General features: G+C 43.4%; 1 pseudogene; it reads left to right on the plus strand.

Moving 5' to 3' along the window:
- Nucleotides 1-18508: 18508 nt before the first annotated feature.
- Nucleotides 18509-20539, plus strand: LOC109217465 (annotated as a pseudogene).

Below are 20539 nucleotides of genomic sequence, written 5' to 3' on the forward strand. Positions count from 1 at the left end.
AGTGTAGTATCTGTTCTTATCAGTTTAATATTTGATATGTGAGTCATCGACTCACACGATATTAACTCAATTTTTTCAGGGGAAGAGTCCACTACGATAGCTTGCTATCGGGTCTCTCAAGTGTTGCGTTGGTGTTGCACTATTACCTTGGCCTGACACACCCCACCAATTCTAGTTCAAAGTTAACCTTTAAATGGAGTATATGAAAGTTTTTTATTTAAAGAAGAAGTGGTCTGATTCCACAAATACATGTGGAGTAACACAGATTGAGTCTGCAACAGCACAATACAACTGTTGTCGTTCCTTTCTTGACTATGGTCAGACGGACACTTCTTCAAGTTCAGGAAAAATTGTAGCTTTCGTGTTTAATGATTTTCGATTCCAGATATTTATTTCTGTATGCTAAAAATAATTTTGCACAAGTAAAATAATATCTCAATAAAGAAATTACACCATCAGAATAAGAAAATTAAAGAGAAAATGCATAAAGACCCCTTAAATTTGTGCGGAAAAACCATTCACACACCTAAACTTTAAGGGTGTCCTAACACCCCAAACAGTTGTATTTATTTACTCCCTCCTAAGCCCTGACCCAGCTATATTAATTTGAGTGGGAAACACGCGCTTTATTAGTAAGCCACGTATTTAACATGGACGGCACTCAACAAACTGTCTTTTCTCTATCTAATTTTCATAGCACATTATATATTTTTGTCATCTTCCTATCTTTTCTTCGGAATTCAAAAATTCCAAATACCAATTCATTCCCCACCGAAAATTTAGAAAAAAACATTACATAAAACCCAAGGAAAAAACAGTGTTCAATTCAATAGAAAAATCTGGTTATGGGCGTGATGGAATATACAGATCACTTAGACCTCCTCTGTCCTTCCAAAGAACCAAAATCTTTCTATGGTCTCTTTTCTCTTCATAAATATTTCATGAAAAACCATCTCCTTTTCATGCTGATTCTGGTTAAACTTTAATTTTTTTCTAAATTCAAAATGTCTAGTAAATAAAAATAACAGTCTCCAAACGAGTCTTATTCACCCCATCAATTAAAAATTCCCAAATTAAAGAACCCTAATGCCCAACCATTGAAAATTCTTCTTGCCTTGCTAAAATCGATTTGCCCGAACAAAATCAAAGTGACCGGTTGCAAAATCCTTCGATTTCATTGTTATTTAGAATTCTTGACGAGTTGGAGGAAGACCCGTTTGAAGCCGAAGTTCTTTGAAGAATCAAGCTCAAACATTTAAGTTGAATTATCTATGAAACATTATTATGTTTGGAGGAGAAAGATTAACCTTTGCTTTCAAAAATCAAAACTTCAAATAGCAATTTGATGCAATTTCCGCAAAATTTAGATGAAGAAGAAATTAGGGTTCTTCAACTGGGTTTGGTAAAATATTGGGGAAGAATGGATTTTACTGTTGGTTGGGGGTTATATTGAAGTTGAAAATTTAATTTTTTTTCCTTTTTTTTTTTGGTGTTTTTAACGATTAAAATAGAGCAAAGACGCGCTCAATTGCGTTGTCTAAGACGCGCGGCTGACCAAGGCTTAGGAGGGAGTAAATAAATACAATTATTTTAACAAAAGTGGGGTGTTAGGACACCCGTAAAGTTTAGGTGTGTAAATAATTTTTCATGACAAGTTGAATGGGTCTTTATGCATTTTCTCAAAATTAAAATATATCTTCAATAGATAAATTATACCCTGTAAGTAAATGTAGAATTATATAAACTACAAGTTCCCAAAAATCAAAATCATAATTTCATACTTTTTAAGCAATGCTTGCAAATTTTTCATCTTACTTTAATAGTAAAACAATTTAAATTATATTTAACAACCATTGAATAGTACAAATTTTTATGTTATAATACACTTCCAAAGGACGGGTAGTAAATATCATGAGCTTCTAAGATTAGAATTTACAATGATGGTGTGAAATAAAATACATCATCTGTTTGAAATATATACCAAGAACAAGAGGCAGCTGTGACTGGATCGCAGGTACATCTTCAATGCTAGCTCCCTCCATGCACAGCAACATCAGCATCCAAAATCTGCACGCAAGGTGCAGAAGTGTAGTATGAGTATAACCGACCCCATGTACTCAATAAGTAACAAACCTAACCTTAGGTTGAAAGTAGTGACAAGGTTGTACGAAGGTCAGAGTCCACATCAATATCCAGTAACATCTCATAACAATATAATTAAAGCAGCACAAAGAATAACTCAATAATAAAATGCTCAGCTCGTTCACAGTTCCGGAAAAATAAATATTTTCTTTTCAAGTATAATAGTAAAACTCAAATCTTTTCACTGAAATCACCAAAATATAAGTCTGAAAACTGTAATTTTTCCCAAAAATTTTCTTCCACAATTGGAAATTTCATTTTCAAATGGCATGAGGAAAGTACATCTCTATGCCTACATGTCAAGATACAGATAAAATCATGAGTGTCACCAAAACCGGATAGTTGAAGGAAATGCATCTCAAGCACGTATGTCAAATGCCATGTATCTCAGTGATGAACTCATATACTCACACTCTCAGAGTACTCAATCTCACTGTCTCGCATTCTCTCTCAGCATGCTCAATACTCAGCACACTAAGTCACTCAGAACTATACAATACCTGCTGCGGCGTGCAGCCCGATCCACATATAGCCATAAGGCCCGTTGCGGTGTGCGACCCGATCCACACATATATATAGCCATAAGGCTTGTTGCGGCGTGCAACCCGATCCACATGTATATATAGCCATAAGGCTCGTTTGCTGCGTGCAACCCGATCCACACATATATATAGCCATAAGGCTCGTTGCAGCGTGCAACCCGATCCACATGTATATATAGTCATAAGGCTCATTGCGGTGTGCAACCCGACCCATATTTATATATATACTCAACTGCACTCACCGGGTGTGTGTGCAGACTCCCGAAGGGCTCCTTCAGCCCAAGCGCTATCATAAATCAGTAAAAGCCGATGCGGCGTACAGCCCGGTCCCATAAATGTAATCAATATAACATGCTGCGACGTGCAGCCTGATCCCATAATATCACTCACACTCAGGACCTCGACCTCACTCAGTCATCAATCTCTCCAGTTTCTCGGGCTCACAATGCCATGAAACTAGCGTGAAATGATGATATGGTGTATCAATAAATAATAACGGAGACTGAGATATAATATGCAATGAAGGAATATGACTGAGTATGAAATTTCAATTTAAACAAATAATTCAACAGCAATATAACCTGTGTGGGTCTCAATAATACTGGCATATGGCCTCAGCATGATTTTTAACATGATTCTCAACTCAATTTCTTTAACACATAAAAGTACATGGATAATGCCAAGATTATTAGACTAAACAATTCCACGGAACCAATTACATCACAATTTCTATGTTGCACGCTCACACACCCGTCACCTAGCATGTGCGTCACCTCCAAACAAATCACATAACACGTATTTTCGGGGTTTATGCCCTCAGCTCCAAGTTTAAAAGTTTTACTTACCTCGAACAACGAAATTCTTTATTCTGTTATGCTTTTGCCTCGCGAATTGGCCTCTAAACGCCTCGAATCTAGCTGTTTTGCTCAAAAGTTAACGATATAAGCGATAAAACAATCAAAAATAAAAAAGGGGTAAATCGTAATCAAATATAATAAGCCTAGAGATGCCAAGATGATAATATTGTTGTAGATCTGATATTGCAAAGTGATAATGTTTACCAATAAGATATTTTCGTTAGAGGTAGAGATATAGAGAGAGAGAAAGCCAGAAAAATGAGAGAGTTGTATTAGATCAGATCCCCCTTTTACAATGTGGAGGTCTCCTTTATATAATAGGAGACCTTCCTCGAAAGAATCAAAAAGTTACAAAAATAGGTAACGTCTCCCTATCGTGGACGCTGAGTTCTAAACGATGTCGCTTTTGTCCTCGCGGCCGAGTCGTACCCGCTACGTTGGTCGGCGTACACTCATTGGGCGTACCCACTGGCGTAGAGATACTGAGGGCCAAATTTGACCCTATACAGTTAGTCCCTCCGCTCGTTGGAGACGCGTTCGGTGGGCGTCTTCGACGGGCGGAAATACGAACCTCGGCTTAGGAGAATTTGACCTCGACCAGGGGCGGCAATATGAATGAAGTGAAACATATGACGTTGTTGAGCCGCTGACGCGTGGCTTCCTTTTTGGAATGATGTCATCGCCTGTATGCATCATCATTATATTTGCCCCCGAGGCGGTTCAGAGGATGAAGTGACGTTTTGGTTTCCGGCGCACGTTTTGAATCATGACTCTTCGATTCCTGTGCAACTTATCCTTATAAGTATGAGAGAGGTTTGATCTGATTCCACTTTCAAGCCGCTGAAAAGTATTTTCTGATACACTCCTTTGCCTTCCTTTCTTGTAACCGTTATTTCGTAAGGGACTCTCCCACTTCTGTTGAAACCACACTTCCTATCGTCAGTGCTTCGTTTCTCAAGTAGCATAATCATGACAAAACGCGGACAGAATAATAAAAAGGCCAAAGATAATGCCCCGTCTAGGGTTCCGCCATCTTCCGGTGGCGAAGGGGAAAAGGCGGAGAAGGCCCTTGTTCTTCTCAGCGTAGACAATGTCCTTCCGAAGGAGACGCACGTTCGCAGGGATTTTCCAACTAAAAGCCCTGATCTTCCCTGGGAGCACAGCGTTTTACTACAATCCCATTTAGATGATCTGCGAGAGACGCACCATATTCCGGACCACGTGGAAATGGTTCCGGCCGGGACGGATTATGCCAATGTGCACCGGCCTGGATATTGCACCTTCTATGAGTACCCGTTCTTGATCGGTTACGCCCTTCCAGTCTACCCTCTGGTGGAGGAGCTTTGCCGTTTTTACAATGTGTGTCCGGCCCAGCTCACTCCCTATACTTTGAAGGTGTGCCGTATCATGACCACTTATGCGGCCAGGGCCGGGTGCAGCGTCTCGGTCCACCACCTCTTACAGTTGTTCAGCGCTGGTTACCTGAGGGGTACCATGCTGCAGTTGAAAGGTCGTGGCGCAAAGGGCTTGGTCGTTAAAGCCGATGATAAGCCCAACCGCCGCTTTTGGCGTAAATATTTCTACATCAGGACGGAGCACCTGGTGTCGAATCCCGAGAGGTTCCCGGAAAGATGGAATCCAGAACGTAAGTATTTCTACTTGTGGATTTCAGTGCTGCTTGCGCTTTCGACCACACGGCCATTGTGACCTTTGTTTTTCTTTCTCCTTTTTATTCGCAGCGAGGGCTTCTCCACCCCAGCTCGTTGATGACATTAAATCGTGGGTGGAAAGAATAATACCCTATGCGGAGGAGTGCCGTACCTGGGCTGCATTTCTTCGACAGTACGGCCCGTCTGGTAATTCTTTGGCTACGGTTTGGGGATTCCCTACGTAAATGTTACCTGACTTGTTCGCGTTGGCAGGTCGGAGCGCCCCTAAGAAGAAAAAGAGCGTCGTCATCTTACCTGGGCGGGGACTGATTCTGAAGATGGATACATACCCTGCGGCTCGCCCAGTGATGGTGCCGCGGAGATTCCCCAACCGCTGCCTGTGGCGGCGTCCGCGAGGGGAGCGACTCCTTGGATGCCATCCCCTCGGGCTGTGGAGGAGACTTCTAAGAGCGAGGAGACGCCGGAAAGAAAAAGGCGTCGCTTGATAACCGGCAAGGGGATAACCACGGCAGATGAAGGGGCGAGCGAGCCCCATCGGGAGTCAAGGCCAGTTTTTATGGCGGATGCCATCCGTTCCGGGAGGTCGGCTCCCCATAGGGGGGCTGTTCTCGACGCCAGGCCAACACGCATTCCGGAGAGCGGCTCGTCGGCTGCCGTTGGGGAGGCGGACGATGATGCCGAGAGGGCGGGCCCTGAGGTCGCCCAGGCAGATGCAGAAGCATCAACGCGGGGTCCGGCCCGTGTAGGGATGACGGTAGGTAGATCCAACCGTCGAATTCTGATCCCGGGGGGGTATAACCTGTTGCAACACAGCGAGCAGGCCGCAGCGGATATGACCCTGCTATGTGCGGCCGCTGAGCGTGAAACGTTACAAGGGGTTAGCGACGGGGAACTATCCCGGAGGGTTGCCGGTGCGGCCTTACAGGTATTTTTCGATTCTCTTCATACATCGTAAAATAAATTTTGATGCATGCTGACTTGCCTTTCATCCTTTTCCTCTTTTTAGACTCTCATTTTGGAGATAGAGAGGGGGCGGCGAGCGCAAAGGAAGGCAGCCACCTTTCACAAGGTGGTAAAGAAATATCGGCGGTGCCGAGTCAAGCATCAGGCGCTGGCGGACCTACTCAAGCAGGACCCGGAATTTCGGGTTTTCCGTGAGGGTCTGGAGCAGTCGGAGGCCCAGCTGAAATGAAGGGTGGCCGAGTTAGAGCAGATCAATGAGCAGCTGATGGCCGCCCTGGCCTGGAATATCGAGATGGAGACTCTTCTCCAGTCTAAAGAAGAAGAGTTGGATGTTGGCCGTGGGGTAGCGGCGGAAGCTGCTGATTTGCGGATCAAGGTTGCCGCCATGACCTCCGAACTCGATGCCAAGGCGGCTGAGATTGAAGTTCTCAAGCGGATTGCTGCGTCAAGGCCTGATGAGGATACGCGTCGTGAGGCGCATGATATGTGGGTATACGTCGAGGCCAGATTGGTCGTCTTCGAGGAGTTCTTAGCTGCGGGTCGAGCCACCAAGGCGGAGGTTCAAGAGCAACGGCGCATAGTCCGTGTCGCTCGTGAAACTTGTGGGTATAGTTCTGATTCCCCAGATCGAGCGGGCTATAACTCCGAAGATGTCAACCGTCTGGAATCCGGCTCTTGGATCTCTGCGGCCTATCAGGCAGAGGACGGCGGTGGACGAGATGGCGATCCGTCGGGAGGCGGTGATCAGGATGTCGAAGCCCCTTAGGACTCGTATTCATTTTGTTTTGCTGTATTTGGAGATGTAAATGGGTCCTTTTGTATATGCATTTTTGGATGATAATGGAAGTTATACTTTTGCTGTTATTTTCTTTCTGTACCCTTTATTTTCGGCCTTAGTTTTGTTGATGGTTTTAGCCGTGTGCGCAACTTCGACTATCGTCGAGTTACTTGCTGTCATAGTCGAGCTGGGTCGACTTATCGGCGTCGATGGCCTTAGCCATTATACAGTTGATGGCCTTAGTCGTGTAGGTGACTTCGACTGTCATCGAGTCGTTTACTCACCGTAGTCGAATCTGGGTCGACTATTGGCGGCGATGGCCTTAGCCATAATGTAATTGATAGCCTTAGCTATGTAGGCGACTTCGACTGTCGTCGAGTCGTTTACTCACCGTAGTCGAATCTAGGTCGACCGTTGGCGGCGATGGCCTTAGCCATAATATAATTGATGGCCTTAGCCATGTAGGCGACTTCGACTGTCGTCGAGTCGTTTACTCACCTTAGTCGAATCTAGGTCGACCGTTGGCGGCGATGGCCTTAGCCATAATATAATTGATGGCCTTAGCCATGCAGGCGACTTCGACTGTCGTCGAGTCGTTTACTCACCGTAGTCGAATCTAGGTCGACCGTTGGCGGCGATGGCCTTAGCCATAATATAATTGATGGCCTTAGCCATGTAGGCGACTTCGACTGTCGTCGAGTCGTTTACTCACCGTAGTCGAATCTAGGTCGACCGTTGGCGGCGATGGCCTTAGCCATAATATAACTGATGGCCTTAGCCATGCAGGCGACTTCGACTGTCGTCGAGTCGTTTACTCACCGTAGTCGAATCTAGGTCGACCGTTGGCGGCGATGGCCTTAGCCATTTATACATTGGAGATGGCTGTAGCCTTTCATACATTGGAGATGGCCGTAGCCTTTCATACATTGGAGATGGCCGTAGCCTTTCATACGTTGGAGATGGCCGTAGCCTTTCATACATTGGAGAGGGCCGTAGCCTTTCATACATTGGAGATGGCCGTAGCCTTTTCATACGTTGGAGATGGCCGTAGCCTTTCATACATTGGAGAGGGCCGTAGCCTTTTCGTACGTTGAAGATAGCCGTAGCCTTTCATACATTGGAGAGAGCCGTAGCCTTTCATACATTGGAGATCAAGCTAGTCCAGTCCCTTTATCATGTCGGCCTGGAGGTCGTAAGGAGAGGTTGATATGATAAACTTATTCCGCAAGTATCTCCAAGTGTCCCCTCTGCCGCCTCGTTAAAAACCTCCCCGAGAAAACCCAATTGGGACAAAACTCGGGTAAGGGAAAAAGAGTACGACTCGGGAGACGCCTTTCAGAAGTGAATGTTCCAGTTGTTTTGGAGTGTTTTCCCTTCCATTGTTTCCAACTGGAATGCGCCTTTGCCGGCTACTGCTGTGATTTTGTAGGGTCCTTCCCAGTTGGTGCCCAGTTTCCCTTCACTTGGGTCTTTGGATGCCAATGTCTTGGCTTTAAGGACATAGTCTCCCACCTTGAGTGGTCTTATTTTGGCCCTCTTGTTGTAGTATCTTTCGACTTGTTGCTTTTGGGCCACCATTCTGATATGGGCCATTTCTCTCCTTTCTTCAGCTTCGTCGAGGTCTTGGAGCCTGTTTGTGTCATTTTCTGTTCCACTGGTGTGTGAATATCTTAGGCTTGGTTCGCCGACCTCGACGGGTATGACCGCATCGGTTCCGTAGACCAGCGAGTACGGTGTTTCCCCCGTGCTGGATTTGGGTGTGGTCCTGTGTGCCCATAACACTTCGGGTAGCAGCTCGGGCCATAGCCCTTTGGCGTCCTCAAGTTTCTTCTTTAGTATGTTTAATATTGTTTTGTTGGAGGATTCCGCTTGGTCGTTGGCGGCAGGGTGATATGGCGTGGAGAGTATCCTCTTGATGCGCCATTTCTCGAAGAATTCGGTTGTTTTTTGGCCGATGAACTGTCGTCCGTTGTCACAACTGATTTCTTTGGGGATGCCGAAGCGGCATATAATATTTTTCCATATGAAGTCGATCACTTCCTTTTCACGTATTTGGGCGTACGCACCTGCGTCCACCCACTTGGAAAAATAGTCAGTTAAAACTAATAGAAATCGTACCTTTCCTCGTCCCGCTGGTAGGGGACCGACTATGTCCATTCCCCATTTGATGAAGGGCCATGGGGAAGTGACCGGGTGAAGTGGTTCTCCTGGTTGATGTATCATGGGGGCATACTTTTGGCATTGTTCGCATCGGCGGACATATTCTGCTGCGTCTTTCTTCATAGTGGGCCAATAATAGCCGGCTCGTATTATGCAACGCACGAGGGCGCGGTTGCCTGTATGGGCACCGCAATGTCCTTCATGTACCTCTTCGAGCACTGGCCGCGTTTGTTGCGGCCCTAGACACTTGGCCAGGGGTCCGCCAAACGTCCTTTTGTAGAGCTCGTGATTTATTAGGCAATACCGGGCGGCTTGTACGCGGAACTTCTTGGCTTCTTTTTTGTCGAGGGGGAGTGTTCCATCCTGCAGATAGGATACAAATTGGTTGCGCCAGTCCCAAGTCAAATTTAGAGAGAGTACCTCGGGGTGATCAATGGCTGAATGGAGGAGGGTGACCACGCTTTCTTTGTTGAAGTCTTTAGTGGCTGCGGCTAATTTTGCTAAGCCGTCTGCCTCGACGTTCTGTGTTCTTGGAACTTGTTCGAAGCGGCACTCGTCGAACTCGGTCATTAACCTGTGGATTTCTGACTGGTATTTTTGCAACCTCTGCTCCTTGATTTGGTAAGTCCCTGTGACCTGGTTCACCACGAGCTGAGAGTCGCAATGGAGAACGAGTCGTTGAGCTCCATACTTGATGGCTAGTTTCAAACCTGCAATAACAGCCTCGTACTCGGCTTCGTTGTTAGTCATCTCGGGGCATCGTATGGACTGGAAAATTGTTTCGCCCGTGGGGACCTCGAGAACGAGTCCCAGTCCCGATCCCGAGGCGTTAGCGGCATCATTAGTGTAAAGAGTCCATAGGTCGGCATTGGAAGGGGCACGGCGTGCCTCCAATGCCGCCTCTGGTAGTATCTCTGCGCTGAAGTCGGCTATGAAGTCGGCAAGTACCTGCGACTTGATGGCGTTCCTTGGATGATATGAGATATCGTGCTCACTGAGCTCTATGGCCCATCGAGCGAGTCTGCCTGATAACTGAGGCTTGTGCAGGATACTTCTCAGGGGAAAGGTCGTTACTACCTTTATGGGGTGGCATTGGAAATAGGGTCGGAGCTTCCGTGAAGCTACAACCAATGCCAACGCTAATTTTTCAAGGTGTGGATACCGTGTTTCGGCGTCCACTAAGGTTTTTCTAATATAGTAAATAGGAGATTGCGTACCTTCATTTTCACGAACTAGGACTGCGCTAACGGCGACCTTTGATACGGCTAAATATACCAGCAGTGGCTCGCCTGGGTTGGCTTTGGCTAGCTGTGGCGGTGAGGATAGGTACGCTTTCAATTTCCTTAGGGCCTCGACGCATTCCTCATCCCACTGTAACCCTTTGTCCTTTCTCAGCACATTAAAAAACTTATGGATCTGTCGGAGGACCGTGAGATGAACCTAGACAAGGCGGCTATTCGCCCCGTCAGCTTTTGCACCTGCTTTTTGCTGTTCAGTATCTCCGGTATTGCGTCTATTGCCTTGATCTGATCTGGATTGACTTCGATACCTCGTTGTGATACGAGAAACCCTAAGAATTTTCCTGATGCCACGCCGAAGGCGCATTTCTCGGGGTTCAGTTTCATCCCGTATCTTCTCAGCATCTCGAAGGTTTCTTTCAGATGGTCGATGTGGTCCTCTTTTCTTGTCGACTTTACCAGCATGTCGTCGATATAGACTTCCATAGTCTTACCGAGCTGCTCTTTGAACATTTTGGTTACCAGTCTCTGGTATGTAGCCCCCGCATTTTTGAGCTCGAAGGGCATTACCTTGTAGCAGTAAGTTCCTTGGTAGGTGATGAAAGTTGTCTTCTCTTGGTCCTCCTCGGCCATCATGATTTGATTGTAGCCGAAGTAGGCGTCTAGGAAGCTCAGTAGCTCATGTCCTCCAGTGGCGTCGATCAGTTGGTCGATGTGGGGTAGTGGGAATGAATCTTTTGGGCACGCCTTGTTCAGATCGGTGAAATCCACACACATTCTCCACTTCCCGTTTTTCATTTTGACCATGACAACATTGGCGACCCACTCGGGGTACTTTGATTCTCTGATGGAGCCGTTGGCCAGTAGCTCGTCTACTTCCTTACCGACCGCTTCATTGATGGCGGCGTTGAATTTTCTCCTCATCTGTCGCACGGGCGGATGTAATGGATCGACATTCAGCTTGTGGGTGGCGATGTCTCGCGGGATTCCCGGCATATCTGAATGGGAAAAGGCGAACAAATCTGCATGGTTAGTTAAGAATTCACAATACTTACTTGGGTTGGCGAGACCTTGCCCGATATAGGCTTTCTTCGTAGGATTGGTTTCGTCCAATTAGACTGGTCGAGGTCTTCGACCGTTGCTTTACAGGCTTCCACGATGTCGGGGTCTTTGATGACGTCCGTTGTCGGGTTGACCTTAGTTCCCGACACGGCTAATTGCTATGCCTCCGCGCTCGCCCCCTTTAGGGCGCAGTCTTGGGCTATTTTGTAGCATTCTTGTGCGGTGCGTGGCTCGTCTCGAATACTGAATACTCCCCATGGGGTAGGGAATTTGATCACTTGGTAGAGGCTTGAGGGGACCGCTCGCATGGCGTGTATCCACGGGCGTCCTATGATGACGTTGTACGCCGTTTCTTGGTTCATCACGTGGAAAGTTGTTTCCAGCGTGACTCCTCCCGCTAAGACGGGCAGTGCTATTTCTCCGGACGTCCGTTCCACTGCATTGTTAAAACCGGTTAGTGTTATGCAGTGCGGTATTACCTTATCCTCGAGTCCCATTTGTATGAGGACCCTTGGGTGGATAATACAGGCGCCACTTCCGTCATCGATCATGATTCTTTTAACATCCGTATCAGCGATACGTAAAGTGATAACTAAGGCATCATAATGAGGGAAAGACAAACCGTCGGCATCAGACTTATCGAAGGTGATACAATCTTCGAAGTCCTCATACCGTTCATGGGCGATGGTCCGCTTTAGTCTGTGTGGTGGCGAGCTTGACGTGATTGATCGCTGACTCGTCGCCACCTCCGACGATCATGTTTATCGTGCGCGCTGGGGAAGGTGGCTTCGGCGGCCCGTAGAGTTGTTCCCGTCCGCGTGCAAAGTTGATTTTTCCTTTGTCTGAGTAGCTCTCTCAGGTATCCCTGGTTCAGCATCCTGACCACCTCTTGCCGTAGGCCTATGCAGTCTTCGATTTTGTGTCCTCGTTCCTGATGGAACTCACATAGGGCATTTGATTTCCTTGTGGCGGGGTCTGATTTCATCTTCTGCGGCCAATGCACCTTGGTGCCTAGCTTCTCCAGTGCGTACACTATCTCTGAAGGAGATACACAAAAGTTATGGGCAGTTAATAAAGGGGGCGTACCTCTTTCGTTTCGCAGTGGGGCGACGTGTCGCTGTAGCGCGTCTGTATGCCTTGGTGGCGGATGGGAGGATCTGGTGTATGGCTGATGTCGATCTCTGTTGGAGCGGGGGAGTTGTTCTCGTCGTCCTTCGTTCCGTCGATCTCTCCTTGTTTCTGAGTGTATCGCTGTTAGCCATTGGGTCGGCCCATTAAGATCATCCTCGTCCGCTCGTACCTCGGCGCAATAGGCGTTGTGGATTTCCTCCCATGTGGTAGGGGGATATTTCATGAGGCGGCTCAGCAGCTTCTTGGTTGCCCTCGAACCATCTCTGCTTAGCCCGTTCTGGAAAGCGGCGACTGCCAGACCTTCCGATACGTTTGGTAGACTCATCCTTACCCTGTTAAACCTTGCCAGGAAGTCCCTGAGTCCTTCTCCTGCGTTTTGCCTGATGGCGAAGATGTCGTTGACCCTGGCCTCCGCTTTCTTCGCGCCTGCATAGGCTGTGACGAATTTATCCGCCATTTCCTCGAACGTTGATATTTCCTTAGCCGGTAGCTGAGAGTACCATGTTAAGGCCCCTCCTGTCAACGTCTCGCCAAACTTCTTCAGCAGTACCGACGGTACCTGTTCTTTCGATAGGTCGTTGCCCTTCACAGCGGTGACGTAGTGGATTAGATGATCCTCGGGATCTGTGGTTCCGTCATATACCCTTAAGTAGGGTGGCATCTTGAAGGTTTTTGGGGTGGAGTGAGGAGCAGCTTCTTCGGTGTATGGTTATTCAAGAACCTTCCCATGTCGCGTTTTGGTAGCAACTTGGGAGCATCGGGGATCTTGTCGACCCTCTCCTGATGTTCCTTCATCTGACCACGGAGCGCCTTGTTTTCGTTTTCCATTTCTTCCATCTTCTTTAGGATGGCTGTTAGCGTGCCATCGTTGGTCTGGTCTCGATGGGTCTGTTATTTACTAGTGTAGCTTCCGGTTCACCCACGGCAGCAGTGGTACCCACCGTTGGTGTACATACAATGTTATTTTGCGGTGACCTCTCAACCAAGCCACTTAGAGTGCTTGTTAGCCATCTTTCCAGTAGCCCTTTGACCACTGAGGGTGCTTCCGTAGCTGCAGATATGGAAGCTCCTTTTTCGTGCAAGATCGTCAGGCCTTCGGATGGGGGAGGTGAGATCTCTGCACCTGGTGTGATGCTAGGGGTTGCATTCAGGATGCCACCGTTACTGGCCTCGTTGAGAGGGCCCAGGAGATTGGTAGTGACACCCAATATGGCTTTCGATCTTGTGCTATTTTCTGCCATTTTTCTATTTTTGTGTAGTGTAGAGAGTGGTAGTTGGTTGATCTCTAGGTGGATACTATGATTTTGATTCTCGAAATCCCCACACACGGCGCCAAATTATTTTGCTCAAAAGTTAACGATATACTTTGTAAGCGATAAAACAATCAAAAATAAAAAAAGGGGTAAATCGTAATCAAATATAATAAGCCTAGAGATGCCAAGATGATAATATTGTTGTAGATCTGATATTGCAAAGTGATAATGTTTACCAATAAGATATTTTCGTTAGAGGTAGAGATATAGAGAGAGAAAGCCAGAAAAATGAGAGAGTTGTATTAGATCAGATCCCCCTTTTACAATGTGGAGGTCTCCTTTATATAATAGGAGACCTTCCTCGAAAGAATCAAAAAGTTACAAAAATAGGTAACGTCTCCCTATCGTGGACGCTGAGTTCTAAACGATGTCGCTTTTGTCCTCGCGGCCGAGTCGTACCCGCTACGTTGGTCGGCGTACACTCATTGGGCGTACCCACTGGCGTAGAGATACTGAGGGCCAAATTTGACCCTATACACTAGCCATAATTAATTCGATTCAGTCAATACAATTTATAGGAATCAATTCCACATGAAAATACTAATTTTCCAGCAGAATCTAAAATTTAACTCAAAAATCGCCTGTGGGGCCCACATCTCGGAATCTGACGAAACTCTCAAAATCCAACAACCCATTCGATTACGAGTACGACCATACCAATTTTATCAAATTCCGATAACAACTCGACCTCCAAATCTAAAATTTTCATTCTTGAAAAGTTTTGCAAAAATCTTGATTTCTTCCATTTAAATTTGAAATAAATGATGAATATAACCATGGATTATGAAATATAATCACTTTTGGATATAGGACACTTACCCAAGTCGAAGTTGTGAAGAAATCATCCAAAATCGCCCAAGAATCGTGCTCCAAAAATCCAAAACGAAATGAAGGAAATGACCATTTTCGGTCCTTAAGTTTCTGCCTATCCGTCAGTAAAAGTCCATTTTTCGTCACTAAAGTCCACACCAGAACTTGCTTGCACCAGCAGTTATTTATTTTCACTAAAAAGGCTCTAAATCCATCATACGAACTCGGAATTCGATGATCCTTGTTCCTATGAGTCACAAATAATAATACGAACCTAGTCATTCAATCGAAACTCAATTCGGAGCTCATTTGCTCAATGTGATACCAATTTCGCTCGTTAAACAATTAACTCATGTTTCGCGCTAAAAACCCGATCGTGACTTTATGCAATTAGACCAAACTTTCCAGATCACTCCTATAATTCATTATCAAAATTATGAAAGTCTCGAAATCGATTTCGATCTCTAGAACTAAAAATGGACCTTTAGATCATTACATGCTTATGCTCAAAACACCAAACTCTTCCAAAAACTCTTCCAAAACTCATCCGAGCACATGGGACCCCAACCAAGTATACTAACAAGTCCCATAATAAGACACAAACTTAGTCGATGCGTCAAGTTATATTGAACAACACTAAAACACGAATCGCACCCAAATTCAAGCCTATACAAAACTAACAAATTCCAAATTCTACATACGATGCTGAAACCTATCAAATCGATTCCGACTTACCTCAAATTTTGCACACAAGTTATAAATGACATAACGGAGCTGTTCCAATTTCCAGAATCGGATTTCGATCCCGATATCAAAAAGTCAACTCCTTGGTCAAACTTTCAAACTTAAATTTTCTATTTTAGCCATTTCAAGCCTAATTTAGCTACGGACCTCAAAATAAATATCCGGACACACTCCTGAGTCCGAAATCACCATACGGAGCTATTGGGATCATCAAAATTCTATTCCGGGATCGTTTACACATAATTCACCATCCGGTCAATTATTTCAACTTAAGCTTCCAAAACATACTTGTTCTTTCAATTAAGTCCCCAATCATTCGAAAACCAAACTCGAACACCCTCGCAAGTCATAATACACATTTCAAAGTTGCTCGAGACCTTAAGCCACCAAACGGAATGCAAATTCTCAAAATGACAAGTCGGGTCGTTACAATTACAGATATACAATATAATAGAGGAAAGAAAAATATAAAAAAAAAATAACAAATGACAAATAGAAAATTGGAGGTAGCCGAAAAGGAAAATAGTTGGACAAAAGAAAATAAAAATCACAAAGAAAGGGGAAGCCAGACAAGGTTCACGATAAATTCGAACTTGAATTTTACACACGAGAAAAGCTTTCACAAAGGTCTACCGGCCATGACACCTTTATCTAGTTTGCGAGTGGAGCGGTAGAATCAAATATTTAACTTAATTTAAGAATTTTTTTACATAAGTATATGATAATGCTACCAACCTAGTGGGTGTCATACCACCTCACCCTAAAGGGTGGATCCGCCTTTGATTGATTCACATGATATTAACTCAAGTTTTTTTTTTTAAGACGAGGGTCTATCACGGTAGCTTGCTATTGAACCTAACGAAATCAAGGTTGATGATAAAGTATAGTCCGCCACTAATTAAGAGGGAGTGAGTGCGAAGAGAAGACAGGTGACAGGGATAGATTAAGACATGTTTTACAAGTTAATTTCTGCACTATCAATTGCTTATGGTATAAACCACACATTTTCAAAAGGTCTGGATTTGCTGGCCTATTCTTTTTAGTTTTCACCTACACAAAACGCATGTAAGTCAATATGATATATTGGTTGAAGAAATTATATTTAGGTTTTAACGAAACAAACGTACACAATGGCGGAGCCACATTCAATCAAGCAGTGTCAATCGACACCCTTTCGCCAAGAAAATTACACTGTATTAATAGATAAATTTTTTGTTTTATATATATTTACTGTATGTTAACTCTCCTTAACTTTTCGGTGTATCTAGTTTTTTATATTTTGATACCTTTTGATGGAAATTCTGGCTCCGCCATTGAACGTAGATATCAATTACTAGTAGCTAAATTTTCATATACTTGAGCAAAAGTGAGACATTGTTTGTTACAAATAAACAAACAAGGCAACATAGTTTCTTCCTAAGATGAGCAAGATTCTCAAGTGGCACAAGTTTGTAAGAACTACAATAACTTCAAGTGTTACACAAGACTTAATAAAGTAATAGACCATCCATTTTTACACAAATAGCCGGCCGAATTCACTTTTTACTTTTTTTAGCTCGGTATGCATAAATGATCCAATAATTATATACGTTTATACACATATTATACATCACCGACAATTTTTAATTTAAGTTGTATGAGCGACTGTAGGTTAATTCTTCTTTATGTGTAAAATATAGAAACTGAAACTCCAATATTGTAACAATTCGCAAAAAGAGTAAAACAGTTATACATAACACATGACTAAAAAACTGTTTGACCAAAAAATAACATTATTGGTTTAAATAATTAAATTTATATGATTATGGGTTAAACCTAGTAAATAATAATTTTTCTAGATGCAACTTCCGATGAATTGACTAGTGCGGAATGGGCCGGACAGAGTGACGAAAACAGTATGCAATAACTATTCTCTAAAGCATGAGCAATAACATGACATCTAGAGCTCGATTGGCTTAGCTGATTTAGAGTAGCTGATTAGCATTAGGTGCTGAAAAGCACTTTTAAGTGCTGAAACTGATTTAAAAAATAAGCAGTACGATAAAAGTGCTGAAATTAATAATATGCAGCTGAAGAACTGGGTATACGAAGAGTTTTGTTTTAAAAAGAAATATTTTAGGGATAGAATAGTAAATATTTTAGTCAAACTTAAACTCCTTATAAGCTGAAATTTGATAAGTTGGGGGAGACCAACTTATGACTTTTGGCTTATTTTTAGCTTATAAGCTCTTAACTTATAAGCACTTTTAATTTTATCAAACGCGTAAATATGCAAAAAGTACTTATAAGCTAGTTTGACCAGCTTATAAGCTTAGCCAAACACCCTCTTAATAGGAATGAATGACAATAAATGGAATTAAAGTAATTAAATAGGAGGGGTGATTCGCCCAATAAAGGGTGAACTAAACAGTTGCTTCTCCTGACAATAATGAATGACAAATGAATCCTTGATTGATTGAATTATTCTCGGATCTGATGGTTGTGTATGGAATAATATCGACAAAAATCTAATTGGAAAGATGATGTTTGTATCTTAGTAAAAGAGAGAGAATCTTTTGTCAAAGTCTTTTCTTACAAATGAATATCACATGCCCCATATCATTATCCCTTTTTCCTTTTATATGAGACAGATTTCTAGTAAACCCTAATATCACTAGAATATTCTCTTTAATATTCTACTTTAGAAAACTAGCCGTTACAGCTTCGTCAACGGTGCTCGACCCCGACCATTACTGACATCTTGACCACGGCTTGTTGTCGACTCTTCGGCTATGAGTCTTGTTGCTGCCTGGACCACCTCGACCAATTATGAGTCGAGAGTCCTTCCTTTACCGTTATCTTATCTTAAATATTCTTGGCTGGATTCTGACCCATACAGAAACAAGGACCTATTAGGTTGAACGTGGAGTGCAAAGCACTCATATATATGAATGGATATTATATTATGTCTCACAAGATCGAACAAATTGTATGACGTAACGATATACGACATATTATTTGTACATATCAATCATTGCCGATCGACTTCAACGGAAAAGGAACTGAGACAGTTTTTTTTTCTTATATATATAGAACACTTCAAGAACATAATTTCCAAGTCTTGTTCTGTCCACTTTTGTTCAATTCTCATAGACTAGATTAATACAAAAGGTTGAAATACCAAAAACCTGTTTTTTCTTCTTAATTCTATGGGTAGCTGTGAGAATTTACCAAACCATGAACTTATTAGCTGCTTGAAAAAAGATGAAGTAGCTATAATCATGGTTCCATTTCCAGCTCAAGGCCATCTCAACCAACTTCTCCAACTTTCTTGTTTAATCTCCTCTTATGATCTTCCTGTCTACTATGTTGGCTCAGCTACACATAATCGTCAAGCCAGAGTTCGAGCCAACGCCTTAAATCCTTCGGACATAGCCAAAATCCATTTCCATGACTTACCAACTCCTGAATTTGCCTCCCCTGAACCTGACTTTAATTCCTCAAGCAAATTTCCCGCACATCTTCAGCCATCATGGGATGCTTGTATGCTTTTGCGCGAGCCCATTGCTTCCTTCTTTCGCGATATTTCTTCAAAATCAAGACGAGTTGTTGTTGTTCATGATTCTTTAATGTCCTACAATGTTCAGGATGTTAAGTCCTTTCCCAATGTGGAATCTTATGTATATAATTGCATTTCAGTATTCACTTTGTACTGCTTGATATGTATAACTAGGGGGTTGTCTGTCCAACTTGAGGAAGAATTGCTTAAAAAGCTACCTTCCCTTGAAGGAATAATGACAGATGAAATCAGGGAATTTGGAGCTTCTCAGAAACCGTATATGGAAATCGGATCAGGTGATATCCATAATACGAGTAATGTAATTGAAGGCAAATTTCTTGATTGTTGGCAGAAGTAAGAAGTGAACAGAACAAGAAACAATGGGCAATTGGACCAATTCTCCCTACTAAACTAGATCATATCTCAAATGGGAATAATATATGTTTGGATTGGCTTAACAAACAACCTCCAAGATCAGTTCTTTATATATCGTTTGGAACAACAACTTCATTTCCCTATAGAGAAATCAAGGAGCTCGCGATGGGATTAGAACAAAGCAAACAGAAGTTCATATGGGTGTTGAGAGATGCCAATAGAGGAGATATCTTTACTGGAGAAGCTAGAAAAGTTGAGTTGCCAGAAGGGTTTGAAGAAAGAGTGAAAGAGGTAGGTTTAGTGGTTAGAGATTGGGCACCACAACCAGAAATCTTGGCTCATTCGTCGACAGGTGGATTCATGAGTCATTGCGGATGGAATTCTTGCATAGAGAGCATTACTATGGGAGTGCCAATAGCTGCTTGGCCTATGCACTCTGACCAACCAAAAAATGGTTTTTTGGTGACAGAAATATTGAAAATAGGAATGCTTGTTAGGGAGTGGGGGAAACGCGATGAGCTGGTGACTGCATCCACTATTGAGAATGTCGTGAGGAAGTTAATGGCATCAGAAGAAGGTGATGTGATTAGGAAAAGAGCAGAAGAACTGGGAGAGGCCGTAAGGCGGTCCACAGAGAAAGGGGGTGCTTCTCGAAAGGAGTTGGATTCTTTCATCGCGCATATCACAAGATAGACTCGTCTTCGTCTTTCACCAGAATCTTGGATGGCCAAGGTTTTTAGCTCTATCTTCTTTGTTTTTTTCCTTTTTCAAGTATTTTGGTTACTTTCTCAATTTTCTGTAAACCTGTCACTTGTCTGTTTCTTGGCTCGGACTATTGTATATTACCTTAAATTTCTTTGATCAATATCTGATTCTGACTATGCAGATTACAGGGTTGATGTGGAGAATAATCTTGTATTCTTTTGTCAGTTGTTTGCATATGCTAAAATGGCTATACCCCTATATGTCCTACATTGGACGGTTTTATGACAAAGGACTTGGTTCATAGATTCCTACGCACTGTGTTGGTTTTTTCTTTCTTTTTCAATGATGTTTGATTTACAGGTACCCTGTACTTAGATAAGTTTAATGTAAAACAATGTTGATACTTGTCATCTAGAATATAAGAAGAACATATATATATATGCTTTGAAAACTTCTGATATTGCCAACATTTCTGTTACATATATACTTCTGATAATAAATTATCTTTTTA

Source organism: Nicotiana attenuata, unplaced genomic scaffold (genome assembly GCF_001879085.1).
Source record: "Nicotiana attenuata strain UT unplaced genomic scaffold, NIATTr2, whole genome shotgun sequence".
Taxonomy (NCBI): domain Eukaryota; kingdom Viridiplantae; phylum Streptophyta; class Magnoliopsida; order Solanales; family Solanaceae; genus Nicotiana; species Nicotiana attenuata.